The following is a 12,080-nucleotide window of genomic DNA, read 5'->3' as shown; positions in this document are numbered from 1 at the left end:
CATGAGGACACATCCACGCAAATGTATGAAGGAAGAGTATTCCAAGTGTAGGTGCAAAGGTCCTGAGATAGAAACAAGCCTGGTGTGCTTGGTGGGGGAGAAAAAAACAGCTATAGTGTTTCATCTGGAAGGAAGGGAGGATAAAATGGACAGAGATGAGGTTAGGTGTGGAGGAAAAGGAGTTGGGTTTTATTGCAGAGGATGATGAGACAGCATATATAAAAAGTTTCTAGGAGAGGAGTCATCTAACCTAATTTTCACTGTAGACAAATCATTCAAGTGGCTATGTGGAGAAGGAACCAGGGTCTGAAGGAGAGGAGGCTGTGAGCTCCTTGGAAGGCCATCCTGCTAATGCAGGCTTGATGGCGGTCACTTGGACTAGGGTGTAGCAGTGGGCAGGGGAGCAGTAACTGTACTCAAGCACTTTCTGTATGTACCTGCAAGACTTGCTGATAAATGCATGCGGGCAGTTAGGAAACGAACATGCCATTTACAGTGATGGGGAAGACTCGAGGAAGAATGAACTGAGAAAATAGGGGAAATGAGAGGTTCTGCTTTGGACATGTTAAGTTTGACTTTTTTTTTTTTTTAAAGATTTTATTTATTTGTCAGAAGAAGAGAGAACAAGCAGGGGTAGCAGCAGGCTCCCCGCAGAGCAGGGAGCCTGATGCGGGGCTCGATCCCAGGACCCTGAGATCATGACCTGAGCCAAAGGCAGATGCTTAACTGACTGAGCCACCCAGGCGTCCTGACATTTTTTTTTAAAGATGGCTCCACATCCAACATGGGGCTTGAACTCATGACCCCCAAGACCAAGAGTCCCATGCTCTACCAACTGAGCCAGCCAGGCACCCCAGTTTGACATTTTTATTAAACACTGAAGTGGAAATGCCAAAAGGGAGTTGGATGAATAAGGCTAGGCCTCAGGCTAGAAGTCGGGAGAAGAGGTATGGATTTAGAAGTCATCAGCACATAGGTGAAAATTAAAGCCATGCTGTGAGGGGAGAGCGGAGGTGGAGAAGAGAGAACTGGGGGCAGAGCCTGGAGCACAGCGGGAGGTCTGCAGGAGGGGAGGAGCTAGGAAAGGGGCTGAGAAAAAGCTACCAGGCAAGTGGGGCAAATCAGAAGAGTATGGCTCCATGGACATCTCTGGAGACCACCTTAATAAGAACTGTTTCTTATTGATATGGGGTTGGGAGAATGGGGGGAATGAAAGCCTGCCTGGAGTATTGAGGTTAGAAGGGGAGGTAAGGACAAAAAAGTAGCAGGTCATTTTTCCATGAAGTGAGGAAGAGAGATGGAATTGTGGCTGGAGGGGGATGGAAGGCCAAGAGACTGCTAATGGAAAGAATCCAGTGAAGGGAAAGAATGTGGTGGTAAAGAAGAGCAGGGGAATAGCCATGTGGAAGGACTGGCCTGGGGCCTTGGATAGAGCAGGGATGCCTCTTTCACCACAACTCAAGGGAAAGACAGGTACCCCGGTTCAGATGCAGGTGGGCTGCAGGATCTGGCAAGGAGCTGAGATAATCTTTGGCCATTTCCATCAGTATGTATCTAATTTTCCCAAACCCTACTCCGGGATGTAACCACACAGCCTCCATTAGACTTTGGAAAGATGTAATTCCTGCTTTAATTGATTTGCAGCGTGGAAATATTCTGCAAACTTGATCATCTAAGTGTAGTGGCACAAAAATGGCATTGTCTAATTAAGTGGAATTCTTATAGTACTAAGCTTGTTTGGAGTACAATGTAAAAGAGACACAGTCCTCAGTTTTTAGTGTGAATAAAGAGTAGGTTAACAAATGGAAAAAGAAACTGAGGTCCTTGAAATCATTGTTGAACCCCTGAATTAACCAGCTCTGGAAGGACCCTACCCTGGATTTCTTTTATGTGAATTAATAAACGTATCAATGGCTTGAGATGTTTTGTTGGTTGTTGTCACTTAGAGCCCAAAGCATTTTAACTGGCATAGTATCTCATTGAGATACATGGTAGCCATCTGGAAAAATAAAACTCAAACTTTACACAAAAATAGATAAATCAAAATATAATTTAAAAAGTACTGACAACACCATGCAATTCCTTCCCAAGCATGACACCAAATCTAGAGGCCTCATGTACAGATGGGATAAACCCATCTGAATAACCGTAATACTTTAAAACATGTTGCAATGTTTATATGGAAAAAAAAAGGATTCACCACATGTACATGCTCCATATACTTTGTCTTTCTGTTTTGTTTTTATTTTTAAGATTTATTTATTTATTTATTTGAGGCGAGAGAGAGCGTGGGAGTGCAGGAGCAGGGGGAGGGGAGGGCAGAGGGAGAAGCAGACTCCTCTCTGAGCAGGAAGCCCATGAATGCGTGGCCCATGCCGGCAGATGCAGTCAATGTCAGGCGATGTGGGGGCCCATGTGGGGCCGATCCCAGGACCCTGAGATTATGACCTGAGCAGAAGGCAGATGCTTAACTGACTGAGCCACCCAGGCACCCCATGCTCCATATAAGTTGTATAACATTATGGCTCTATGTCCAACGAGTTGGTTTTTTTTAATTTATATTTTAAATTTTTTTTAAAGATTTTATGTATTTATTTGACAGAGAGAGACACAGCGAGAGAGGGAACACAAGCAGGGAGAGTGGGAGAGGGAGAAGCAGGCTTCCTGTGGAGCAGGGAGCCCGATGTGGGGCTCGATCCCAGGAGCCCGGGATCGTGACCTGAGCCGAAGGCAGATGCTTAACGACTGAGCCACCCAGGTGCCCCTTTATTGTTATACTATAAAGTTTCTTAGATTTCTGATTTATTTTAAAGATGTTGACTTAATTATCAACATAATGCAACATTTAAAAAAAAATTCCTAGAGGCCATACAAGAAAAGACTGATAGATCCATAAATATTAAAAATTCTTCATTAAAAAAAAAATCACAAGTCAAAGGACAAATGAAAAGTTGGGGAAATTTGCAATTTGAACCTGGGATGAAAGGCTAATTTTCCTAACATATAAAGAGTTCCGTTAAGCCTATTAACAACACCATCACCAAAACAGGAAATGAAACAGGGTATGAATAGTGTGTGTTGACAAATGGTTCTTAAATACATGAAAAGATGCTCAACTACCTGTAAAAGGAGATTTTCACATTAAAACTACACTGAGTTTCTATTTCTTGGATGACATCTCCTATTGGGGAAAGTGTGGGAAACAGGCCCTCTTCATAAATTGCTGGCAAACTGATTCAGCTGAAGATTAATTTGACAATATCTATCAACATTACAAATGTGCATACTCCTTGAGGTAGCAATTCCACTTTAGGAATGTATCCTATTGAATTATTTGTATACTTGTAAAATGACATTTGTGAAAGGTTATTCTTTGTAGCATTATTTGTAAAAACAAAAGTTTTAAAGACCAGATAAAGGTCCATCAAGGGTCTAGTTAAATAAATTTTGGAGCAATGATAAAATTGAACACTAATGTGGTTGTAAAAACAACAAAAAGAATGAAAATTTCCTTTAAAATCTGGGTGGCTGGCTGGCTCAGTCCGTAGAGCATGTGACTCTTGATCTCAAGGTGGTGAGTTTGAGCCCTACATTAGGCATAGAGCTTACTTAAAATCAATCAGTTAATCAATCTAAGAAAAAAGGAGAATTCCTTTAAATTCTGATACGGAAGAACTTCATGATTTAGTGTTGTTAAGTTAAAAAAAACATGCAAGATACAGTATGTATAGTATGCCACCATTTATATAAAAGGTATGGATAAGTATGTGTACGTACTTGTTTGTATATACATAAAAATATCTGTAAGAATATATAAGAAACTAATAACACAGGTTGCCAATGGCAGTAAAGTTTGGGACAGACAGGAAAAGAAAAGACCTTTAACAATTTATTCTTTTATACATATGGGATTTTAAAGCATATACATGTATTACATATTTTTAAAAATAAATTTTTAAGCACTGCAGATTAGACATACTAAATCTCTGTTATTAAATACAATTTGAGAAATACAAAGTTATTTTTGTAAAAACAAATGTTTGGGAAAAAAATTAAATGACCAATAGTAGTGGACAGATTAAATAAATTGTCGGACATCCATACAGTAGAATACTAGGCAAGCATTAAAAGAGAATGAGGTAGCACCTGGCTGGCTCAGTCCGTGAAGCATTCGACTCTTGATCTCGAGGTAGTGGGTTTGAGCCCCATGTTGGGTGTAGAGATGGCTTAAAAATAAAATCTTTAAAAAAAATAAAAGAGAATGAGAAAGCACTTTATTTAAAAACCTAGAAAGATCTCTAAGGATACATTTTTTTTTTTTTTTAAGATTTTATTTATTTATTTGACAGAGAGAGAGAGCACAAGTAGGCAGAGAGGCAAGCAGAGGGAGAGGGAGAAGCAGGCTCTCCACTGAGCAGGGAGCCCGACGTGGGGCTCAATCTCAGGACTCTGGGATCATGACCTGAGCCGAAGGCAGACGCTTAACCATCTGAGCCACCCAGGCACCCACCTTTAAAATTTTTAATCACATGAGAGTATCACCTATTTTTTTTTTTTTTAAGATTTTATTTATTTATCTGACAGAGAGAGACAGAGCAAGAGAGGGAACACAAGCAGGGGGAGTGGGGGAGGGAGAAGCAGGCTTCGCGCTGAGCAGGGAGCCCGAAGCGGGGCTCGATCTCAGGACCCTGAGATCATGACTTGAGCCGAAGGCAGACGCTTAACAACTGAGCCACCCGGAGCCCTGAGTATCGCCTATTTTTTAACAAGATAAAATGTGACTACATATGTACTCACAATGATGTCTCAGCATTTTAGGACAGCTAAAAAAATTTCCCAATAAGATGGTAGTTAAAAGGGTTCTGGAGTCAGGCTTCCTGGGTTCAAACTCTCATCCTACCAGTGATGTTAGGCAAGCTACTTAACTTCTCTGTGCCTCAATTTCCCCATGTCCCAAGATGGGAATCATAATGTCATTCTGAGGACTGGAGGACAGAATGCTTGTACTACTTAGCACAATGCTGGAAATCAAAGTAAGTCCACAGTAAAGGTTAGCTAGCACTATATGTAATTTGCTGTGGTTATCAAAGTAGCAGAAATTTTAAAGCAAAAGCTCTTCTCCTAAGTTTTATTTTGGTTATTCTAAGTTATACTTTAGGCATTTAAATTGGTCCATCTATTAGATGGGACATAATGTGATGTGGGAAACAAAGGCCAAGAAAAATCATTAAATGTCCTTACTGCCTACAGCCCATCGACTAGTCCTTGAAACAGGCAGAGGGACATTCCTCTAGGGACTCAGCTGCCTCGATGCTGGTACTTTGCTTAAGGGCAAAAAACAATCCTAGCCCACCCCCCCACCCCCCCAGGATCCTGTAAGTCTACTTTAACATATAAAAATTCCTTTAGAAATTTCTTTTATCTCTAAACCCCCTAAGGTACATGTTGGCAATCACCCCCCAAGCATATGGCCCACCGATATACATCGGAAGGGTCTCATGACTAAGGTTTTATTAGATGGTAATAAATGACTTTTTCCTAATAATAGCTAACCCCCTCAAGGTCCTGGAAACCTTGCTTCCAAAATCCCTTAGAGACTTACGTTATCACTAACCCCCTCCCAACTTGGGCCACTTCTCTTGACCCCATTGCAGCTCTTTCTGCCCATAGGCCCTGTCCCCGTGCTTTAGTAAAACCACTGTTTTGCACCAAAGTCGTCTCAAGAATTCTTTCTTGGCCATCAACTTCAAAACCTAACATTCTTTCCTACATCATTATAGATGGATAATATAAATGCCAACAATTTTTTGTCATTAAGACATTTTGCATCATTTATTATTCTCTCTCAGCATTTTAGTATGTTGATTTTTCTTAAGCTATAAAATATTATTTACTGGATACTTGCAGACATCGTTATCCTTTCTACAATTAAATATGAAGCTATCAGTAGAACCCTACATCTAACTCCTTGTGTTCTGTTTCTGTGTGAGCAATCCTGGTCACCTTATCATCTTCCGTGAGCCCCTGAAGAACAAAGGTCGCAGTAAGTGATTAGTATTGTATTCCCAGTAACTGCCAGGATGCCTGGAGCCTGAAGGCATTCGGTAAAGGATTGTTGAATGGATGGATGGATGGATGGATGAATGCACATGTGCATGCATGAGAAAATGGCAGGAAAGTAATTCTCTTTCTGCTTCTGCAGCCTTGCATAGCCAAAAGAAAGAGAACAAGATGCTGGGGGTTCATGGAAAGTTCAGAGACAAAGAAAGAGGGTTCTCTTATCCAGTTCATGGGCTGCAGGAGCTGTTGCTCATGGGTAGTTCTGAGAACTACTGTAAGACGGGTAGAAGAAAACATTTATTGAATGTCTACTACATATGAGGCACTGTACCGGACACTTTAAAACATTATTTAATCCTCTGAACAATTACATGAGAAGGTGTTATCTTCTAAAAGAGGGGCACAAACTGTTCAACTATAGGAATTAGCAAATCCTAAAACTTTGTATCCAGCTCAATAGCCTGAACTCTGCCATCTAAGTTCCAAATTAACTATCTCCCTCAACCAAGTATTCTCACTTGGAAGCCAAATTGTAGGGTATGGTAAAAATAACTAACCCAGCAATGCCTCTGTACATATTTCTGTTCTCTTTTTAAATAAAAACATTATACAGTTCCCACTGTAGCTGCTCCAAAAAGGACCTACAACATAGTAGTCAGGAATTCCACTAGGATTTACCTTGGTAAATCTGATTTACTATCCAGAGCTTTTGTGGGAGAAGTTGGAGACATAATGAAGGAATATACTATTGCTTTTTGTCATCCTATGCTAATGAATATATCCAATAGCTTAGCTGTAATGGTTAAATTTTATGTGTCAATTTGGTTAAACTATAGTGTCCTGCTTTTTGGTCAAACACCAGTCTAGATGCTGCTGTGAAGATTTTGTAGATGTGATTAACATCCACAATCAGCTGACTTTAAGTAAAGGAAATTACTCCCCATAATGTGGGTGGGCCTCATTCAATCAGTTGAAAGTCTTAACGGAAAAAATTTAACACTTCTAGAGAGGAAGGAATTCTACTTCACGATTATAACACAGAAACCCTTCTTGAGTTTCTAGCCTGCTGGCCTGCCCATGAATTTCAGACTTATTGCCCCCATTAGCATGAACCAATTCCTTAAAATAAATCTCTTCATATTTATTTGTATATATAAAGGATATTTATATAATGTATATAAATTTTTAATCATTTGGGTGAAGAGATATTCATAATGCTCATCTGCGAGAGTTAAAAGCATTTAGGATACCTTTTTTGATCAGAAGTTGCACTATATATTGTAAGCTGTGGGGGTAAAAATATTAACATGGGGGCTGTGATACTGTGATTTATAGTAGGAAATATATGTTTGGACTTTGTTTCTGGCAGAGAGGTCCTAAAACCCTTAGAATTTCCTAAGTGGTGAAAATAAAGGTGCCTTTTGTTATGTTAATGAGTGACTTTGGAAAGCCTTAGGTAACCAAAGGATGGGGGATGGTTGCCCGGGGAGCCAACCCTGTGATTAGAAGGTTGGAACATTCAGTCCCACCCTAACACCCCCGCCCCCCAACCTTCAGGAAGGGAGAGGAGCTGGAGATTGAGTTCAATCTCCAGTGGCTGTCAATGACTTAATTGAACATGCCTATGAAGTGAAGCCTCCATTAAAACCCCAAGGGAGAGGGTTCAAAGAGCCTACCAGTTAGGGGACCCGGGGAGATGCTGGGACAGTGGTGGGTTGGGGGAGGGCCTGGGAGCTCCTTGCCCTTTCCCCATGCCTTCCCTATGCATCTCTCCCAAATTAATCAAACCCAAGGAAAGGGTTGTGGGAACCTCTGATTCATACCCAATTGATCGAGAGTGCAGGTGCCAATCTGGATTTTCAACTAGCTCCAGAAATGGGGCCTTGGGGGTGGGGCAGTCTTGTGGGACTGAGTTCTTAGCCTGTGGAATCTGATGCTCTCTGGGTAGACAGTGTCAGAATTCAGTAGAATTGAAGTTTGCCCTGCTGCTGTCCAAGATGCATGGAAAAACCCCTCCCCACATTGAAATTGGGTCCCGGAACACTCTTCAGGGGCCATTGGAAACAACAGGCAGGTATCCCAACTATCTGGCATAAATATTTGGGCACCTTGGTCCTCTACCCCTGACTACTTAGTTTCATATAATTCTTGTCTGTTCACTCCTATTGTCTCTCCAGTCTCAGTACTTCTTCTCTCTCTTTTTAAGATTTTATTTATTTGTCAGAGAGAGAGAGCGCGAGTGAACACAAGCAGGGGGTGCGGCAGGCAGAGGGAGAAGCAGGCTCTTCATTGAGCAGGGAGCCCAGTTCGGGACTCAATCTCAGGACCCCAGGATCATGACCTGAGCCGAAGGCAGACGCTTAACCGACTGAGATACCCAGGCGTCCCTCCAGTCTCAGTACTTCCAAATGAAGCTGCCCTGATCACACAAACTTTATATAAATATACATATACATTTCTGGACACCAGGGATGTGCACACAGAGAAAAAAAGACTATGCGAATGGGCAGCAATAGGATGGTCATCTACAAGTCAAGGAGGGAGAACTTCCAGCCTCCAGAACTGTAAGAAAATAAATGTCTTGTTTAAGCCAAACAAATAAATAAATTTTTATATTTTATTAAGATCCTATATTATATATATGTTTATATATATATAATCATATATATAATTACTTCTGTTTCTTGGGAGAATTATGACTGACAAACAGCTATGCCATTTGCAACAGATTAAAAATAAACTAATATTAAAAAGATTGAAGTAGGGGCGCCTGGCTGGCTCAGTCAGTGGGGCATGCGACTTTTGATCTCAGGGTTGTGAGTACAAGCCCCACATTAGGCATAGAGATCACTTAAAAAATAAAAAAAGATTTTTTAAAAAAGAGTTCTTCACTTAAAAAAGACTGAAGTAATTAGGAGCCTGCATCTCTCCCTTTGATAGCATTTATTCAGAAACAGAAATTCCAAATCTGCTTGGGAATCCTACAATCTCTAATTACAGTTCCACGATTTAAAAAAATAAAATTAATTGCGGGTCATTTTAATTTTAAAAACACATGTGATTTATTGTTTTGAGAATGCACTAAATCATCATTAAATGAGACAGAAAGTGATGCAACTTTAAACACTGAAGCACTAATTTCAGGGACCCCCTAGGATTTTTTCCCAGCCTTTAGCTTATATGCAGATTGTATTGCAACATCTTTCAGATGTGTCCCAATAAGTTTAACACCTATGAAATTTGGGGCACCTGGCTGACTCAGCTGGTAGAACATGCAACTCTTGATCTTGGAATTGTGAGTTTGAGTCCCACGTTGGGTGTACAGATTACTTAAAAATAAAATCTTAAAAAAAAACCCCACAAAAACCTATGAAATTTGAGCAAACAACACAGCATCTGGAGAGGCCACAAAAAGCTAGAGGGAAGTGCAATTACAACAATGCTCTGAGTGGGTGACAGCCACTGAGCAGTATCTACAGCAAAGAGAGAATAAAACAAGATGAATTGATCTTGCTGGACATATGTGAACCTCAAGTGTTAAAAACACGTTTAGTTCTCTGAAAGGTTATATATGCAGATACTGTAGCTCTTTTAGGAGCACCTACCACAGACCTGGTGGCACACAGGACCTGGATACAGCCCCCGCATCTAAGATTAGAGTCTGTGGGGGGAGACCATCAGACAAGTAAATAACTACAATGAATTGCAACATGTTTTATAAAATGATTCCACTTACAATGATTTCCAAGAATACCAAGGAAGGACAGGAGATGATTCTGCTAGAGAGATGGGACTGCTGACAAAGAGAAAGTAACAAACAGCCTGACCCAGAAGCTGAATTTCCAGCTGGGTCTCTGAAGTGGAGGGAGCAGAGAATTGGAGGGTAAAGAGAATGGAGACCAAAGCAAGGACATTCATCCTAAAATATTCCAAGCAGAAGGAGATTTCCAAAGGCACAGTCAAATTTAGTTTGGCTTGGCTGTGGAGTATGTGGTAGAGCACTGCACGGGGTGAGGTGAGAGAGACAGGGCTTTGTGAGGGGCCGGATGTGGGAAAAGGGAGTGTTGGGGTTGGGAAACCGGCTGGTAGAGAGTAGACAGCTAACGATGTACAAAAGGAAAAACTGCCTGTGGGAGGAAGAGATGAGTTCCATTGGGGGATGATGAGATTTCAAGTAATCACTTAATAGCTGGGGTCTGCTGCTTGGGAGAGAATTTAGGCTAAACTATAAGTTTAGTCATCATTACCAAACAGGATGAGAGTCCCCAGAGGAAGAGTGCAGGACAATAAACGAAGAGAACCAAGGACCAAAGGCTGCTGAGCCCTAATATTTAAGAGGCAGACGAAAAGAGAGCAGCCCTGCAAGACACTGAAAAGGGTCAAGGACATATTATTGTGCTGTTTCGTTTTGTTTTATTGTGATAAATTATGCATGGGACATGAAATTTACCATTTTAGCCACTATTAAGTATACAATTTGATGGCATTAATTATAGTCACCATGTGTGCAACCATCGCCACTATATATTTCCAAAACTTTTTATTACTCCAAACAGAAACCCTGTAACCATTAAACAGTAGCTCTCCATTGTCACTAAACCAAGCCCCGGGTAACTTCTAGTCTACTTTCTGTCTCTATCAATTTGCCTATTCTAGGTACCTCATATAAAGGGAATCATACAATATCTGTTCTTCTGCATCTGGCTTATTTCATTGAACACATCTTCAAATTCATCCATGTTGTAGCATATATCAGAACTTCATTCTTTTTTATATAGTGTGCCTTTTTATAATCAGGAAATAGGAGCAGGGAGAATAGCACTTGTGAGTGTACTAGGACTGTTATTGAGGCTCACATGCTGGAGCTTACCAGAAGGACAAAAATCAGCTGGTAGCCCAGAACTGAAAACTGAATGCAGAAACCATGATCCATTAGCCAGGAATTCTATAGAGCAGATGAGCATCTGAGAGCTGGAGGGTGCCAGGCAAATCTTCATCTGGGAAACAGCAGAGTGTATCCAGACTTATGGATGAACCCATCACAATATTCCCCCCCTCTTCTGATGGGGAGGCCTGGTAGGAAATAGGTCTGCCTGAATAGTTCCACAGGCCCAGGAGGGTTGCAGGGTACCTCTGTACACAGTTACTATCTGAAGGAGAATAAAGAGCATGAGCCAGAGGAGCACATCAAAAACAGGTCATCAAGCAAGGGAAGAGAGAGGAGCTGATGACAGAGGAAGAGGAACATTCAGATGGAATGAATGAAATACTCAGAAGGCAGTGTTAGATGCTATATTCTATTAACACAAGCTTTGTATGAGCAGGGTAGCTTCTTTGGAAGCCCTGAGACTGGAGAGATAATAGGAGTGAACCCAAGAGATATAAGTAGTGCAAAAGGAGGGAAGATATATAGGACCAAGGTCCCCAAATACTTATGCCAGATAGTTGGGGCACTTGCCTATTACTCCTAATTGCCTTCATGTTAATATTTTTGCCCCCAAAGCTTAAAAGTTATCAGCTCAACTTCTGACCCAAATAAAAAGGTATTCTGAATGCTTTTAATTCTTGTAGATGAGCATTCTGATTATCCTCTTACTCAAATGATTGTTATTGATTGAAAAGTTAAGCTTCTCATTATATATCATCTATCTCAAAATATTATTATGCTTTGTAACAAATGTACTCACTAAGCTTCTGAATCTATAAATTTATTAATTTTGCTGAATTAAAGAAGCCAAAGAAAATAAGTCTATAGAAGTCTATAGAAGATCCAGATAACATTAACAAATGTAATCTAATGGACATATGCAGAACACTACACCCAACAACTATAAACTACATGTTTTTTTTCCAGCACACAAGAAATATTCACAAAAATTCTCCATATACTAAATAATGTATGGATCAAAAAAATAATTATGGAAACTTTTAAATTTTATGAATCATGAATCAAATCTTAAAGGATGCTGCTAAGTAGCCAAAGGAAAAGGTGCAGCTTTAAATGCATAAATTATAAAATA

This window comes from Halichoerus grypus, chromosome 7 (assembly GCF_964656455.1).
Source record: "Halichoerus grypus chromosome 7, mHalGry1.hap1.1, whole genome shotgun sequence".
Lineage (NCBI taxonomy): Eukaryota > Metazoa > Chordata > Mammalia > Carnivora > Phocidae > Halichoerus > Halichoerus grypus.
The sequence above is the reverse complement of the archived record's forward strand: the minus strand, read 5'-3'. Positions refer to the sequence as shown.